Genomic DNA, 18,372 nt, shown 5'->3' on the forward strand with positions numbered 1-18,372 from the left:
ACGTTTTTATATTTAGGCGTTTTTAATTACCCGACAATTAAAACACAGTTCTTTTAAATAACGACAATCTACAATTTATTTACTATGACTCCACACTTTACAATTCGTTCACACTGAAGTTATTCGTTTGACGCTTTCATTAAGACTGACTCGTTAGCAGCATGCGAGCTCTTTTATATATGACGGTGTAGCAATAGGAGAACATTCTGGTAGCACTACAATATTCTGGCAACGCCAGAACATTCTTAGACAATGCTAGAAGGATCTACGACCATTAAGTTGTTCATCTGGTGGCTGCCAAACACATACACACTCACATAGATATATGCTCGCATTACTACAACAACAACAACAATAATGACAATAGACAATGAGATGAAATGAAATGAGAATGCAGAATAACAAAGCAAAGGGGTTGCTATTCTATGAGAGAGTAAGAACTAACATTTCGGTAAGCAAACAAAAGAACATAAAAGAAATTCAGGAAAATACTTGAAAATGAATAGATGATTCCAACAAGTGATAGCGAAATTTTATCGTTACAATTTGAAATTTTAAATTAAAAGAAACTAATTTAAATAAACTTATATGTATAATTATCAAATTCGTAACATTATTATTTATCAATTGGTATTGTAGTGTATTATGCAGTGTATTATTATATATTTTATTTTGATGAAAATGAATAAATTGTACAAAATTCATAGAATTTTGGCTTTCAATTTGAAGTGGGGATATCATTCATACACATTAAGATTGAAAAGTATTTGCAACGATGTTAATTTTGAATTTGACTCGCATCGAAAATTGTTTGACAAATAATTGAGTAGCGATGCATTTCAATTTGAGGATAACACTTGAGATATTATTGCTAATGTGTTGAATTTCACTGTTGAGGGTAATGTCTTTTTTTTTGTTGAGAACGCGATTTTCTCAACACTTTCTCAACTTGAATATTACCCTAATCCTTTGAAAAAATGTTTGAAAAATTTTTGAAATTTAGCATTTTTCAAACGTTTGTGTTTATTGGGAAGAGTAAATAAAAAAGCAATTTCAAATTGTTACTTAGCAAAAAACTACATTCATAGAAAAAAATCTGTTGTTAATAGCAAACACTGTCTGCTGTTTTTCGGCAAACAAAATGCTGCTATTTTAGCAGTTTTTTGGTAAAACAGCAAACAATCTGTTATTTTGGAACAGCAAACATACTGCAGGAAAGTCAGTAGTTTGCTTAAAATTTCTGCTGATCCGGTCAAAATGGTACATATTACATAACTTCAAAAATTAAAAACAATCCGTATTTTTTGATTATGCAATAAAATTTGTGAACAAACTATCCCTTTTAGTAATTTCTTCTTCTTCTTTATTTGCAAATCCGTTATCCGGATATAAGCGATCATACAATAGATCAAACAAATATGTTAATTTCATTCCATAAACAGCTCTCGATTTCTTGCAGCTGATATCATATTACATTCATCCCAGTAGCCTGTCCATTCTTGAATGTTTTTCAGCCAGTTCACTTCTCTCCTGCCTCTTCCTCGTTGTCCTTATATTTTTCCCTTTATGATGGTTTGCAGAATTCTGTATTTGTTATTTCTCGTAAGGTGTCTCAAGTACGCAATTTTTTGAGTTTTAACATTTCGTAGCAATTGCCTCTCCAATCCCATTCTGCTTAACACTTCCTGGATTGTTACATGATCTGCCCAAGCAATCTTCAAAATTCTTACACCCATATACACCCATATTTCGAAGGATTCCAGTCTCTTCTCATCAATATATTTGATAGTCCACGTCTCAACATGCACTGTCCACATGTGCCACAATAGCTATTCTAACCGACAGTCTTAGTGGTTTTGCAAGCAGTTGAGAGCGTGAAGGGGGACAATTTTCTTGTTAACGAAATTCGAAGATTGGCGGAAGAGATCCCCTCTGGTGTTGAAATACATTTCATACCTGGTCACTGGTATTCGGATAAATGACGACGTGGCTGCAAGAACACCTAAGGAATTTGGAACGCTGTGGGATGTGAAATGGCCGCTGAGAGATGCAATCAGACATATAGAGAACTAGATTTGGGACAAATGGAGAGCTAGTTACGAAGATTCGGCACAAGATGGTAACTCACAGTACTACAGAATTCACCCATCAATTTGCAGAGCGGCGTGGTTTTGCAAAATGAAGGTTGGAGCCGTGAGGTGCAAGACATTGAATAGAATTCTGAGTGGCGAGGCATACTGTAGTGCAACAGTGCATAATTTCGAAGTAGTACCGTCGCCTTTATGCGACCAATATGCAACAGATGAGACACCCGCTCATGTTATTTTTAGTTGCACTAAACATTCAGAGCACAGGTCAAGCTAACCGGAGCTATTGGATTCATTCACAATGGAGCAATTTATTTCTAAACACGGTTTTGAGAACTTAACAAGAATCGCAGACTTTTTGGAGGAAGCTGAAATTCGATTGTGAATTCACATAAGTTAGTCCTATACTATTGTGATGGCGATCTACATCCACGGATAGGCCATCCACATCCTCCACATCTACTGACGGTGGAGGAACGGTGAAGAAAAAAAAAAAGACAAATATTTGTATGGATTTTGTAACACTGCAACAAAAACAGGAATATGTATCGAATTATGAGGAAATATCTGGAGGCCCAACTTTAACTGTAGCGTCTCTAACAACTTCCAATAAAAGAACATTCATGGAAATGCCTACGCTTTGTATGGATTTCGTGAGATACAAGCAATTATGGAGACAAGTTCTAAAGAACGAGAACTTTCTATAAACATTTTTTTTATTTTCTCTTCCTCACGAGCATTTAAAACTGATGGTCATAGGCCTTTATGCTCTGTTTTTGAAATAATTCGATAAAATGACCGGCAATAATTATAAATACAATTTGAAAAGCAAAATATCGATCGATTTTAAAGTTATAAGTCGAGTTATAAACAGTGGATATCCCAAAACTGTACACTGAGATAGATGAAACCCGAACCCTACGCCAAAAGATCATATAATCAAAAGAATTATGCAAACATTTAATCAAATATCATCTAAAGAAGTCAAAAATTAAATTAATGTGCATATATCAACCATAATGATCAGATATAGAGCTTGCGTAAATTGGTCAATATAAATTATCGTATTTATTTATGTGTCCAAAAAAGTCTTAATTTCACATTTGATGCCAATTGAACTCTACATTTCAAATTTAAGCCAATGTCGGTCCTATGTTTAATAAATAAAATAATTATGTATTATACCCTTCAACACACAAAATTATTGATACCATCTCAAATCCTTTAAGTTTGTTGCGAGCTTTATAAAGGTTTATATTTCCATATGCATGAATTTGAATCTGAACCGATTTAAACAAAATTGTATACACTCAATTAATTAAAATTTAAATCTAACTTTATGGGACGAAACCTAATTTTAGTCAAAACAAGTAAGGAAAGTCTAAAACAAGTATGGAAAGTCAAAACAAGTAAGGAAAGTCTAAAGTCGGGCCGACTATATTATACCCTGCACCACTTTGTAGATCTAAATTTTCGATACCATATCACATCCGCCAAATGTGTTGGGTGCTATATATAAAGGTTTGTCCCAAATACATACATTTAAATATCACTCGATTTGGACAGAATTTGATAGAGTTTTACAAAATCTATAGACTCAAAATTTAAGTTGGCTAATGCACTAGGGTTGAACACAATTTTAGTAAAAAATATGGGAAACATTTAAATCTGAAGCAATTTTAAAGAAACTTCGAACAAGTTTATTTATGATTTATCGCTCGATATATATGTATTAGAAGTTTAGGGAAATTAGATTAATTTTTACTACTTTTCGACTAAGCAGTGGCGATTTAACAAGGAAAATGTTGGTATTTTGAACATTTTTGTCGAAATCAGAAAAACATATATATGGGAGCTTTATCTAAATCTGAACCGATTTCAATCACATGACACACATGACTATATTACTAATTATACTCCTAGTGCAAAATTTCAACCAAATTGGACCAAAACTCTGGCTTCTGGGGCCATATAATCCCATATCGGGCGAAAAATATATATGGGAGCTATATCTAAATCTGCATCGATTTCAACCAATAGCTACAATGCTAAATCTACTCCCTGTGCAAAATTTCAACCAAATTGGGCCAAAACTCTGGCTTTGAGGACCATATTAGTCCATATCGGGCGAAAGATATATATGGGAGCTATATTTAAATCTGAACCGATTTCAATCAAATTTTGCACACTTGACTATACTACTAATTCTACTCCTAGTGCCAAATTTCAACCAAATTCGGCCAAAAATCTGGCTTCTGGGGCCATATAAGTCCATATCCGGCGAAAGATATATATGGGAGCTGTATCTAAATCTGAACCGATTTCAATAAAATTTTGCACACTTGACTATACGACTAAGTGTTATGTTTGTACAAAATTTCAAGCAAATCGGTATAAAACTCTGGCTGCTGTGTCCATATTAGTGCATATCGGGCGAAAGATATATATGGGAGCTATATCTAAATCTGAAACGATTTCTTCCAAAATCAATAGGGTTCTATTCTGACCCAAATTAGGAACATGTGCCAAATTTGAAGGCGATTAGACTTAAATTGCGACCTAGACTTTGATCACAAAAATGATTTCACAGACAGACGGACGGACGGATGGACTGACGGACGGATGGACTGACGGACGGACAGACGGACATGGTTATATCGACTCAGGGACCCACCCTGAGCATTATTGCCACAGACACCATGTGTCTATTTTGTCTCCTTCTGGGTGTTACAAACATATGCACTAACTTATAATACCCAGTTCCACAGTGTGGCGCAGGGTATAAAAACTAATAAGGAAATCCGAAGTCGGGCGGGCAGACTATAATGTACACAACTTTGTTTTTAGATCTACATTTCTAAAATAAAAATCTCAAATCCTTCAATTTTGTTGAGTGCTTTATATAAAGGTTTATGTTCCTATTAACCAACTTTTAAAACTGACCCGATTTGGACAATATTTTGCAATACTTCTACAAAATCTTGGGCACAGTGTCGCGTAGGGTATAAATATGGGAAATATTTATAAATTTTTAGGCAATTTCGCAAAAATGCATTTATGATCGGTCGAAACATATTATCATTTTTACAAGTTTTCGACTTAGCAGTGAGTATCAGTGACCATTAGTAAGGAATAAAATTTTGAGAGAATTTACTATAGAAATAAATTTTCAGAAAATATGCTATAAATAAAATTTTGAGAAAATTTTCGATAGAAATAAAATTTTGACAAGGTTTTCTATAGAAATAAATGTTTGAAAAAATTTTTCTATAGAAATAAAATTTTGACAAAATTGTCTATAGAAGATACAGTTCCTATCTATCAGATAGATAGGAACTGTATCTTCTATTGAAAAAAAACTCCCAATATTCGATATATGTATATAAGTATATGGTCTTATATAAAATTAAAAAAATAAAATCGATTGTTCGAAATATTAAAAAAAAATTGTTATGTTGGTAGGCATTAAAATGGATCGATTCAGCCCATCTGCTGAAACATAAAATGATCTCCGCAATTGGAATTTGCTTTTCATTTCCAACCACGCCGTACATTGATCGAGTGAATAACACAATGGAAACTAATTTGCGTAAAAACTTGTTTAGTTACAAAAATGTGAAGTGTTTTAAAAAATTTAGTTTAGCCGGAATCGGAGTCGAGCAACAAATTTGGCATATGGTCGTTTTTCGGGACAAAGAAAATCGCTTCAGATTTACATATAGCTGCCATATATATTTATCACCGATCTGGTCATAATTGGCGTGTTTGTCAACCGATCTTCTTCAAATTTTGTACATCCGAATATTTTATGGGATTTAAATACAACTTCAATATATTTCTTTCGCCCGATTTAGACTCTTATGACCATAGAGGCCAAAGTTTTACTTCGATTTATGTGAAGCTATGCACAGGGAGTAGAATTAATATTATAGTATTCCATGCCAAATATGGTTAAAATCCGTTAAAAGATTTAGATATATCTCCAATATATATCTTTCGCCCGATATGTATCTATTTGGCCCTAGAGACCCGAATTTTGCCTTTATTTCCTTAAACTTTTTTACAAAGAGTACAATGGATGGCGAAGTATGCTAAATTTCGTTGAAATGGATTTAGATTTACATATCGCTCCCATATATATCTGTCGCCCGATTTGGATTCATATAACTACCGGAGACCAAATTTTCATTTCGATTTACTTGAAATTTTGTCCTGAGAATAGAATTTAGATTTTAGCATTGTGTACCAAATTTAGTTCAAATTGGTATAGATTTTGATATAGCTCCCATATATATACGCCTGATTTTGGGAAATATGGTATAGTATGGTGTCGAATTTTATCCAAGTCGGTTCAGATTTAGATAAAGCGCCATATATTCTTCCGATTAAGGCAAAAATGGCACAACGTAGCTCCCAACAAATTTGCAGGAGTGGAGATGCAACAACAATTTTGGACTGCATAGTGGTGAAGGGTATAATATAGTCGGCCCTACCCGACTTTGCTAACTTGTTTTTACGTTAAATAATTTTATAAATTATCAAAAAGTTTTTGTCGTCAGTTCCCTTATTACTTAAATCTTTAAACCGGAATTAATAAGCAACAACATTGCATTAAAATCGTAGTTTCAATATTTTAATTTTCATTATAATTTCGTTTTATTTTCAAAAGTCAATGTTGCACTCCGTTTTTCATGGAAATTTGCACAGGGATAGAACTAATATTCTGATTATGCACACCAAATTTGGTTGAAATTCAGATTTAGATATAGTTCCCATATGTACCCAGCAAAAACTCTTATTACCCGAAAATCGCTCCGGATATGTAATCGCTCCGGATATGTACACATGTCCTAGAAGGAAAGTAATTCACCTCAGGCATACCTCCGGCCATGAAATAGGAGCATATAATTACCTAATATGTAACCATGTAATTTTAGATATACCAAAGTTTGAAAAATGATCAGTTTTTGTCTAATGTAGCCAAATCTCGAAAATAATGACTTATCTCCATAAGCGTAGGAAGGCACCTGGGGAGGGGGCTTAGACCCCCCCTCCCCACTAAAGCTCCTTTATTATTTTGTTTAGTCTGGTTTAGTCAATTTAATTAAAAAAAATAATTGATATTAAAACTATTCTTTCATAAATGAATATCTTAAAAATGCTGCAAAAAAGCGACGCCAAAAAAGAAGTGCAAATGTTCTTTTTGGGTCCGGAAGTTGTGCAAAATTGGCGAAGAAGCGATGAATGTAATATGAACTTGTCTTAGGACAAATGTCCACCGTGTTTCAACAGCCGTTGCAATGAATTTGCATCACTTCTTAAGGTGCGATCCGAATTCAGTGTATTGAATGTGAATTGAAAAATTTTATGGTATTTTCTCAAATAAATATTTTTTATGATTTTTAATGCATTTAAATAAAATTGCCCATTAAAATATGAACAAAATTAAAGTAAAAAAACTTCCTGTGTGATGCTAGTGACATTTCTGAGGCTTTCAAAGCTTCTCTAAGTGGTTTCACTGCAATGTGGAACGCCGTTCGGACTCGGCTATAAAAAGGAGGTCCCTTGTCGTTGAGCTTATCATGGAATCGGGCAGCACTCAGTGATAAGAGATAAGTTCACCAATGTGGTATCACAATGGACTGAATAGTCTAAGTGAGCCTGATACATCGGGCTGCCACCTAACCTAAGAACCTAAGTTTGTGCCTTTAGAACAACTCCCAATTTTTTGCTGGGAAAAGTTTTGAACTACTTTTAGTTGCTTTATTATAAATTAATTGTCTAGTTATTTCGATGACTGATTTTTTATTATATAAATAATAAAATAAAACATTAATTGAACCTACACCCAAAAAATTTTGTTACTCATAATAGCAAAAATGTTTGCTAAAACAGCAGTTTTTGTTTGCTAAAAAAGAGGCAGCAGTATCATGTAGTTCTTTCAACAAACATTCGTTAGTTGAAACGGAAAACATTTTTTTACAGCTACAATAGCAAACAAATGCTGCTGAATTAGCAAACGTGTTTGCTAATAGTTTTTGACAAAAATCGCTGCTAAAGTAGCAAACTGCGTTAGTTGAAATAGCTAACATTTTTACTGCTATAACAACTACAAACTTGTCGATTTTTAAAGATATTTTGAAGTGAAACCCGTAAATCATTTAATACTATAACTTCTACATTTATTGAACGTGTGAAATAAATTGAATTCCATCAAAGTATTGGAAGTTGAGTTGGATTGTTATCCAGTATTTATTTACTTTGTTTTTCTTCTTTGGCCTTATACACGCGGATAAAACATAACAATGTTAATACAATCTGTAATGAAAAGTAAAAAAAACAATTAGTAATTACACTAGTTTACACTAAAATATACATTTGATGAGAGTTCGCTTTTTATGAATTTTCATAAAATTTCCTTATTCTTCCATATTTAAATTAATTTTCATACGCAAATATTTCAATTCATAACGTTATAAATGTTTTATAATTTTATTAAATCTACCTCTAACAAAATATTCAAATTAAACAAAATCCAAAAACAAAATATATAAAAATTCCATTATTAATTATTATTGTTACTTTCCCAGGAATGAATGATGAAACCTTCTAGTCTTTTTCCTTTTCGTTTCCTGTCTTTTCCGTCCGTCCGTCAAGATAAGGTAAGTATAGTACAACGTCAAGTAAGTTTCTGTCAATAAAAATTTTTATATTTTTCTTTCCAGATCGAGTTTTTTTACAAGCAATCACTGTCCGGTCTAGAGTCTTATGGTGAACACATTAGACATATCTATGGGGGGACACACTCTCTTTGTCCACGCAGTTTTAATAAAGTCCTAGGGTGAGCTCAGCCTAACACGATTGCCCAAATCTGGCACTATTTATAAAACCCCAAGTGTTAATGCCTATCCCCTTAATACCCTACAGCACACTAGTCAACATGTACCACTACACTTATTAATATTTAAACAATTTTTATTTACAGAAGTAAAGAAAGTACAAGTCCGTCCGTCCGTCAACGTTCAAATTGCGTACCCGTCCAAGTTTTTGTAAGACTACGAAAATGAAAGTAGCACGGTACCTGGGCACTGTAGGATGACCAGCGCAATGCAATTATACCCAATTGAAGATGACGACAGCGATGATAATGTGTAAAAACAGCAATGGATGGAAATGGGTCACAAGGGTCATACGATTCCTGTCTGCCGGGAATGCTTGGGCCGCAAATGAGGTGATGAAATGGAGGTGGGCTTTCGGTAAGTGTCGAAATAATGTTATTTGATGGTTGGTTCTTTTAACTAGAATGTCCTTTTTTATTTTTTCTCTTTTTCAGGTTGCCCCTTTTTATCTTTTAAAATTTATTTCTTTTATTATATTTCATTTGCTTTTCACTAAAGTTCTCCTTTCTCTTGTTTCCTTTCGTTTCAGGTCAATTACCATTTAACAGCCTGTTTCTGTATGTCGAACGAGTTCTATAGATCGACTGAAATGCATAGAAACAGCTTATTTTTAGTTATAAATTCAGCTGTTTGTTTCCATTTCAGTCGATCGATATAGCTCGTTCGACATACAGAAACGGGCTGTACGTCTATCTTTAAGTTTGGTTTATTTTTCTCTTTTAGCGTTTAACTTTAGCTATACGTTTATTTAACATTCTTTAGCGTTTAAGTTTAGCTATAACTTTATTTCAATATTTAGCATTTAAGTTCATCTTTAAGTTTATTTCACTCTTTAGCATTTACAAATTTGAAATTAAGTCTAAACTATTCAGAACAATAAAATTTTTATAATTCGAATTCAATTCGCATTCAATTTGTATTAGTTCATAATTAATTTGATATTAATTTCATTTGCAAGTTCCACTATGCTTTTACACTATGTTCCTTTTCAGTTTTATTTGCAATAAACATATACTTTTGTTTACATTTGCTTTGAGTGTCACTTGTGTTTTTTATTTCTCAAATATTTGGGCAGACTTTATCAACTTTCAAAAAAAACAACCACAATTTTCGGCTCAACTGCAGTTTATGGGCCCCTCACCGAATTGCTTAAAATTAATATATGTTGTGTCATTCGGTGAGCTGATTCCAACAAAGTGACCCATACCCGGGGGAAGTACCCGGGTCTTGAGATATAGCCCTCCAAAGGGTCAATAAAAACTTGATATATCTCTTTTGTTTTTTGCCCAATCTAGACAAACTTGGTATCATATGTAAGCTTATTCAATGCACTTTTCCCCCTTGGGTTAATACTTACAACATACAAAAATTATTTCAGTAATAAAACAATTTTTTTTCTACTCAGAATAAAAGCTCAATAACTTTGCTAAAAATGGACCTATAAAGACATGTAGTACATCAATCAAAAAGCCAGAATATAGGCTTTCAAGCTATTTGTAAAAAATGTTAGGGTATAATCGAAGACTTTTTGAGATATAATGAAAATAACAAAAAATAGGGTAAAAATTTTCTTTTTTTATTTATATCTCCCAAACTAAATTAAATATTAAAAAGATATTTTCTTGCGTATAAAAGTGCATTGAATAAGCTTTCATATGATACCAATATAATAATGAATAAGCTTTCATATGATTTATTACTGAAATAATTTTTGTATGTTGTAAGTATTAACCCAAGGGGGAAAAGTGCATTGAATAAGCTTTCATATGATACCAAGTTCGTCTAGATTGGGCAAAAAATAAAAGAGATATATCACGTTTTTATTGACCCTTTGGAGGGCTATATCTCAAGACCCGGGTACTTCCCCCGGGTATGGGTCACTTTGTTGGAATCAGCTCACCGAATGACACAACATATATTAAATTTAAGTAATTCGGTGAGGGGCCCATAAACTGCAGTTGCTCCCAATTTTCTTTCAACCATCAACCGTCACAACCTCACTCGTTCGTGTCCAAAACCAGAAACAACCATTTTTTCCATCCATTTCTCCATGATGGACGCCTCAATTCGCCATACTCCCAAGCTTTCCCAGCCATTTTCTTACCAAATTCCAAAATACCATCTAAACAAATCATCTGTCTGTCATAGAGAATTTATGATGACTTAAAAATTCTCTCCCTCTGCATATTTCCTCATGTAACCAATAGATGGCGCTGGCTAGTATTGCCAATTAACCTACTGGGCGCACATGACAATTGTTTGCTGTTTTAGCAAAAAAACTGCTAAAACAGCAGCATTTTGTTGGCCGAAAAACAGCAGACAGGGTTAGCTATTAACAAGACTTTTTTCTATGGAAACGTTTCCTGCAAAAGAATTGCTTGTGTGACACGTAATACGGCGTTCTCACCAAGCATGTTTTGGGGTTTGAAATGTTTTCCCTTTATAAGCACTTCAAAACGAGTCGTTTTCGCCATACTAAAAAACAAGTTCAAAACACAACCCAATAAACACAGGATGAGCGTTTTTCAAATGCAACAACTTTTCAGTTTGAGGGTAAATATAATTTTCAACATAAATTCAACTTGACTTGAAATAGCTCATCTTTAATACATCTTCAAATTGTTTGCGAATTACTTCCATTTTGCCAAAATCTTTGAAAAGGTGTTGAAGATAATATGTGAAAACTTTGACAAAACACTACCCTAAAATGCAACGAAAAAACCATGTGGTTTTCAATACCTATTTGTGCAACGAAGTTCGTGGTCAATTGCAAGAAATAAAAAAAATGGAAAATTTTAGACAAATAACCAAATAGTTTATAAAAATAGGTAAGTGAAAATAAAAAATGAAATAAAATTTTAAGGAAGTCACTAAATGTATATCTCTTTGCAGAAAACTAAAATTATGGATTCTACGTTCTTGAAAACATTAAAAAGCTGACCGATGAAAAAATGGTGGACAATTAACTGGAACTGCTTCAAATAGTTTATAATAATTGGTACGTCAATATGAAAAATTAAATCAACACTTTATAGAAATCACTAAATTTAAATCTCTTTGCAGAAAACTAAAATCTTTGGATGCTACATTCTTGCAAACAATAAGAAATGAGTGGCTTATCGACAAGAAAAAGTTTCCAGAAACATTACAAGTGCAACCAATTAACATTGTTAAAAACAACAAATTGTTGAAATCAACAACTTCTGGATGAAAATGTGCATCACATCGTCAGTTTAATTCATATGCTATTATCAGTTTAAAATGGATATTTTATGAATTCCTTCTGCTAGAAATTAATTCTAACACGCGGTCCAGTACGTTCCTAATTTCAAATTGGCCGCATGTTAATAAATTTTAATGCTGTTTTATGACACCAAAAGGAAGGAAATCGAATTATCAATGCAAAAGTGTTTACTAATAATAATATTTTTATTCAACCGTCGAACTGAACGGACGTGTTTTCTAATAGCGGAGTATTTCATCGTAATAAGTACTTATTACGAATTTCACGTGTGGTGGAAATAATAAACCACCATGCAGCGAAATTCAAAGTCATCCAGTGGGTTGCTAACTTCAGGGCCTAGTGGACGGGTAACGACTGAAGTTATAAATTTGGGCAGCGACCAAGAGTCAGGCCCAATTAGTCGACCTGTAGACGGGTCGACTGGCGGTGACACTTTGGCAAGTCGAACCTTTTCTAAGGTGACGACATCAAAAGGAGGCAATCCCTCTCGAAAGAGATTCAAGGAACGAAGAAATGCTTTGTTTATCCTAAAGAAATTAGGATCAGTCGACCCAAGCACGTTGTCGGCTAAGCAAAGCGATTCCTTACAATGGGCTCAAGGAATTCTTGAAGCTGGAAAAAGGGAACGATCACCGGATGAGCTGCCATCCTCTAAATGGGATCAAAGATCGTTTGCCTCAGTTGCAAAAGACAGCCTTGTGATGGCTATTATTAATAAAGGAGCATTGGACGGTATGATTCCAAGGCAAAAATGGGGGGAAATTGAGAACGCGATGTCTGGTGTCTACTCAGAGGTGCGAAAAAAGTTTCCCGGACCAAGTCCTCGACGGCAAGATGCTGGATGGTATCAAGGACGATATAAGTTAATAGCTTTTGCGGACCAGAGGTCTATGGATTGCTTTAAAGCTGCATTGATGCTAATTGGTGAAGTTTGGGAAGGAGCCGCTTTGGAGTTAGTCGATAAAAAAGACATACCGGCTAAACCTAGAGCACATGCATGGATACCGGCAAACCCTCCTGATCCTGAGTCAATACTAGAGAGACTAAAAGAATGTAACCCACATATTCCAACCGCCGATTGGAAGGTTGGTCGATTGGATGAGGTGGATGGACCAAGACGACATGCGGTGTTTATATTAAACATAGAGTCGCTGCCACATCTAGCCCAGTCCCAAGGACGTGTAAGTTATGGCTTTCATGATATCCATATGAAGGTATACAAAAGCGATCAGCCAAAGGATTCCGAAACGGACAAGCCTCCGGTAGAGTCAGCAGTGAAAAAATCTCCTAGCGAAGCCGAAGGAGACATAAAACCTGCAGACTATGGCGAAAATCATATGCGGGAAGTTTCTACAGGCTCAAGCCTCACCAAAGCTGAACCGCGGATTGTTGCGAGAGTCACAGAGATCTGTGAAGAGGAAGCCCTTGATGACTCAATTGAAGCGGATGATGTGACGGTGGTTGAACATTTGGGTGGTTCTACGGTTCCTCCAGATAAATCTTCACCATTGTAAGGCCGCTTGTGCTGCCTTAAAAGTTCTCCTGATGAAAGGAGACATAGATATAGTTCTTATTCAAGAACCATACATATATAAGAACAAGATCTGTGAATTAAGCACTCCGGGTTTTAAACTTTTGTATAATACCGGTAACGATATAAATCGAGCATGTATAATTGCTAAAAACGAACTAAACTTGTTTCTGCTTCCTTCATTGAGCAATGCAGACACTGTCGTAGCCAGTCTAGAGATATCCACATGCAAATATTGGAGGGAGATGCCACCCTGTGCCGTTAAGACCTTAGTTGAGGAGTCACTAAAAACAAAGACAAAACTCATTATGGGATGCGATGCAAATGCACATCATAGTATTTGGGGAAGTAGTGATACTAATGCAAGGGGAGAGTCGCTAATAGAGTTTATTTTGCGTACTAACCTGGTAGTTTGCAATAAGGGAGATGCACCAACCTTCGTCACCAGGAACAGACAAGAGGTTTTGGACGTAACGTTGACCTCTCCGGAACTGAATGATAAGATATCTGAGTGGCAAGTTTTGAGGGTACATAGCTTCTCAGATCATCGCTACATCAGTTTCAGATTGGCTGTTCGTACTTCAAAGACCATATTTCCGCCAAATGTTAGGAAAGTTGATTGGAATAGGTATAGGCAATCGTTCAATTTGATGATACCGGAAATGCCGGAGACAAATATGAGCACTAGAGGAAAGCCAAGGGGGAAAAATCGGCCGCCATGGTGGACTACGGAGTTAAGTAATATGAGGAAATCCTGCAGGAAGCTCTTTAACAAAGCAAAGTCCACAAGAGCTCCGGAGGATTGGGACACTTACAAGATGAATCTGAGAGCATATAAACGAGAACTGAGAAGGTCTCAACAAAACTCTTGGGATGATTACTGTAGCAGTATTGAGAATACGTCAGAGGCTTCCAGACTACGGAAGGTACTAGCATCCACTAACACCGCTCCAGGTTTCATTAAAACATCGGAGGGAAATTGGACAACGTCCATTGAGGAGACGTTGGAGGTACTTTTGGACACACACTTCCCTGGAAATCAGACGGTTGAACCATGTTCCGGCGGTGTAACAGAGGCTCAGCGATCATTTCCTATCGAGGAAATTGTGTCGGAATCTAGAATAAAATGGGCTTTAAATAGCTTTGGACCATTCAAATCCCCCGGACCTGTTGGAATTACTCCGGCGGAGTTACAGGCAGTGGCTGAAAGAATTATCCCCTGGTTGACGGTGATATATAAACGATGTGTAAACTTAGCATATATTCCAGAAAAGTGGAGGGAAACAAAAGTCGTCTTCATACCTAAAGCAGGAAAAGCCTCTCACTCGAGTGCGAAGGATTTCCGACCAATCAGCTTATCCTCATTCCTACTTAAGACTCTGGAGAGGATGATAGACATGTATCTTAGAACTAGCGTGGATTCAAGTTTACTCTCGAAACGACATGCATACTCGAAGGGCAGGTCTACTGAGACCGCATTGCATGAACTAGTCAGCTTTATTGAAAGATCACTATCTGTCAAAGAATACACAATCGTGACGTTTCTAGACATCGAAGGGGCGTTCAATAATGTCTATCCGAGCTCGATATTAAATGGACTGACAACTCTGAATGTTGATCCAGGTATACTTAGACGAACTTCTAATAAAGAGACGTATTTCAGCCACACTAGGGCAAGCAAACATACAAAGGTATGTGAACAGAGGCACTCCCCAAGGTGGAGTTCTATAACCTCTTCTTTGGAATGTTGCTATAAACAACCTTCTGGTTTCCCTAGAAAAAGAAAGGATACAAGTGGTGGCATACGCAGATGATGTGGCGCTAGCAGTCAGGGGAAAATTCCCATCCACAATCAGAGATATTATACAGAGAGCTCTCCGCATGACTGAGAAATGGGCGAAAGATAATGGTCTTGGTATAAATCCAGCAAAGACAGAACTAGTCATGTACTGCAAAGATCGCAAAACACCCACGGTTAGGCCCATTTCCTTAGGGGGTACTGAAAAATACCTTGGAGTTATTTTGGACAGGAAGCTGGATTTTAGGCTTAATATTGAAGAGAGGGCGAGAAAAGCCACGATAGCTTTGTACTCGTGCAAAAAGGCAATAGGGAGAAAGTGGGGACTAAGACCAAAAATTGTGCATTGGCTATACACGGCAGTAGTTAGACCTATAATGCTATATGGTGTTATAGTCTGGTGGCCGGCACTTCAGAAACCGACTTGTTTAGATAAAGTTCAGCGTATGGCGAGCTTATGTATCTCAGGCGCATTTAGTAAGAAAGGAACAGACTCCCTTAATGTCATGCTACATCTATTGCCTTTAGACATTTTGGCCAAACAGTCAGCTGCAACAACGGCTGTGCGGTTGCGCGAGCTATCGCTGTGGTCGGAAAAAAGTTACGGTCATAGTTCGGTCCTCAAAGTAATGCCAGATGTGCCTAACGTAGTGGATTACACCCTGGCAAAACCCCTTTTCGACAAAAAGTTTGAAACTCTAATTCACAACGGTGAGGCGTGGTGTACACAGACCCCGGGGAATAAAAGATATATAGATTTCTATACTGATGGCTCCAAATTGAATGGACAAGTGGGGTTCGGAGTATATTCTAAAGATCTGGAAATTCGAATAGCGAAAAGATTACCTAATCACTGTAGTGTTTTTCAGGCTGAAATATTGGCAATAAGAGAGGTGGAGAAATGGCTGAGAAGTAATGTTCCAACAAATATTGGCATTAACATATACTCAGACAGTCAACCTGCAATAAAATCCAAGGCTAGGAACTACCTTACATATTCCAGGGGAACTAGAATCTGTTGGTATGCCTCTGGCCACCTGCAAGCTCTTACTGCGTGAGAAGGCTGTTATGATGGCCAATATTCGATGGGAAAATTGCAAGGGTTGTAACGACACCAAGCAAATATGGCCCCATTTAAACTTAAACCGCACACTAGATATGCTAGTGTTCTCAAGGCGTCAGATAGCACTCCTAATATCTGCTATAACGGGTCGCTGCCTGATAGGCGAATTTGCAAAAATTATAGGTGCGAAGTATGGTGACTATTGTATGAGCTGTCATGATGTGGAGGAAATGGAATCAATTAAACACCTCTTGTGTGAGTGTCCTGCTTTTTGCGTAAGGCGTAAGCGAATTTTAGGAGCATATACCTTTAGATTACTGGTTGACCTGGAAAACGTTAACTTAAGCAGTTAATGTTTTTGGAGCAATCTGGTTGGTTCCACAAAAGTAAATAATAGAGAAGGTTCAGTGGTTAAGACTAGAAGTGCCCATATGGTTAGGTTAGGTTAAAGTGGCAGCCCGATTAAATTTCAGGCTCACTTAGACTATTCAGTCCATTGTGATACCACATTTAACTAAAAGTACCTATTACATATGGGCACTTCTAGTCTTAGCCCATATGTAATAGGTACTTTTAGTTAAATGTAGTATCACAATGGACTGAATAGTCTAAGTGAGCCGGAAATTTAATCGGGCTGCCACTTTAACCTAACCTAACCTAACCTAACCTACTAATAATGTTTAAGATATTTAAAGTTTTGTTGTTTTTTTTGTTCTTATTTGTTGATATGTTTAATAAGATTATTATATATCAATTGGTATTGTAGTGTATTATGTAGTGTAGTGTATTATTATATATTTTATTTTGATGAAAATGAATAAATTATACAAAATTCATAGAATTTTGGCTTTGACTTTCAATTTGAAGTGGGGATATCATTCATACAAATTTAGGTTGAAAAGTATTTGCAACGATGTTAATTTTGAATTTGACTCGCATCGAAAATTGTTTGACAAATTATTGAGTGGCGATGCATTTCAATTTCAGGATAGCACTTGAGATATTATTGCTAATGTGTTGAATTTCACTGTTGAGGGTAATGTCTGTTTTTTGTAGAGAACGCGATTTTCTCAACAATTTCTCAACTTGAATCGTACCCTAATCCTTTGAAAAAATGTTTGAAAAATTGTTGAAATTTAACATTTTTCAAACGTTTGTGTTTATTGGGAAGTTTTCCTCCAAAACACGTCAATTTTAGAATGAGAACTCACCTAATTTGGAATATACCCCGAATAACATACCATATTCAAAATATATGTCAAAATATTAAAAAAAGTTTCATAGAAAAAAAGGAATAAACAAAGGCTTTAAAGAACATGGACATGTGAAAATAACATAATTTTTTCCCTTTACGCTTGCGGTAATTATTTGGACATACGTTGCATATATAAGAATTCCGAGTAAATTTGAATTTCTAATTTCCATGGTAACTGTCAAACTAAAACATCTCAACCCGGTGTGAACGGTGAAATGTTTTGGAAAAACGAATGAGGAAAACGAGTCGGTGGGAACATAGCATAACTGTTAGAAGTTAGTGTTGTCCAGTTCAACATAAAACAAGTTCATTGTGAAAAAATCAAGTAACTCCGCAAGGCCACTAATCAAACTAAACAGTCGTGCATTGAGAATAGAGGACCCTCCATGGCTGAACAAGAAGGTTAAATCATGGGCCCATATGATTACAATTTTTTTATTTCGACAAAATTTTAAGATGTCAAAATCATATGTCTACTGTGATTGCAGCTCTCCA

The 18,372-nt window shown here is 35.6% G+C and overlaps 2 long non-coding RNA genes across 5 annotated transcripts in view; one reads left to right on the forward strand and one right to left on the reverse strand.

Annotated features, from left to right (window-relative positions):
* The window catches only part of LOC142221634 (uncharacterized), a 177,006-nt gene extending 167,805 nt beyond the window's left edge, over positions 1-9,201 (forward strand). Inside the window, exons 2-4 of the long non-coding RNA XR_012718162.1 lie at positions 8,678-8,749; positions 8,813-8,928; positions 9,073-9,201. This is a non-coding gene — a long non-coding RNA (uncharacterized LOC142221634). The remainder of the gene's footprint in view (positions 1-8,677; positions 8,750-8,812; positions 8,929-9,072) is intronic.
* LOC142221632 (uncharacterized) lies at positions 8,248-11,114 on the reverse strand. 4 transcript variants are annotated; one of them, XR_012718160.1, is made up of 3 exons: positions 10,012-11,114; positions 9,169-9,503; positions 8,248-8,405 (listed from the first exon to the last, which is right to left on the reverse strand). It is a non-coding gene; the product is annotated as an uncharacterized LOC142221632 (long non-coding RNA). The 4 variants fall into 4 exon arrangements; XR_012718159.1 differs by having other exon boundaries at positions 9,169-9,541; XR_012718158.1 differs by having other exon boundaries at positions 9,169-9,845; positions 10,983-11,104.
* Positions 11,115-18,372: the final 7,258 nt, after the last annotated feature.

Source organism: Haematobia irritans, chromosome 1 (assembly GCF_050003625.1).
Source record: "Haematobia irritans isolate KBUSLIRL chromosome 1, ASM5000362v1, whole genome shotgun sequence".
Lineage (NCBI taxonomy): Eukaryota > Metazoa > Arthropoda > Insecta > Diptera > Muscidae > Haematobia > Haematobia irritans.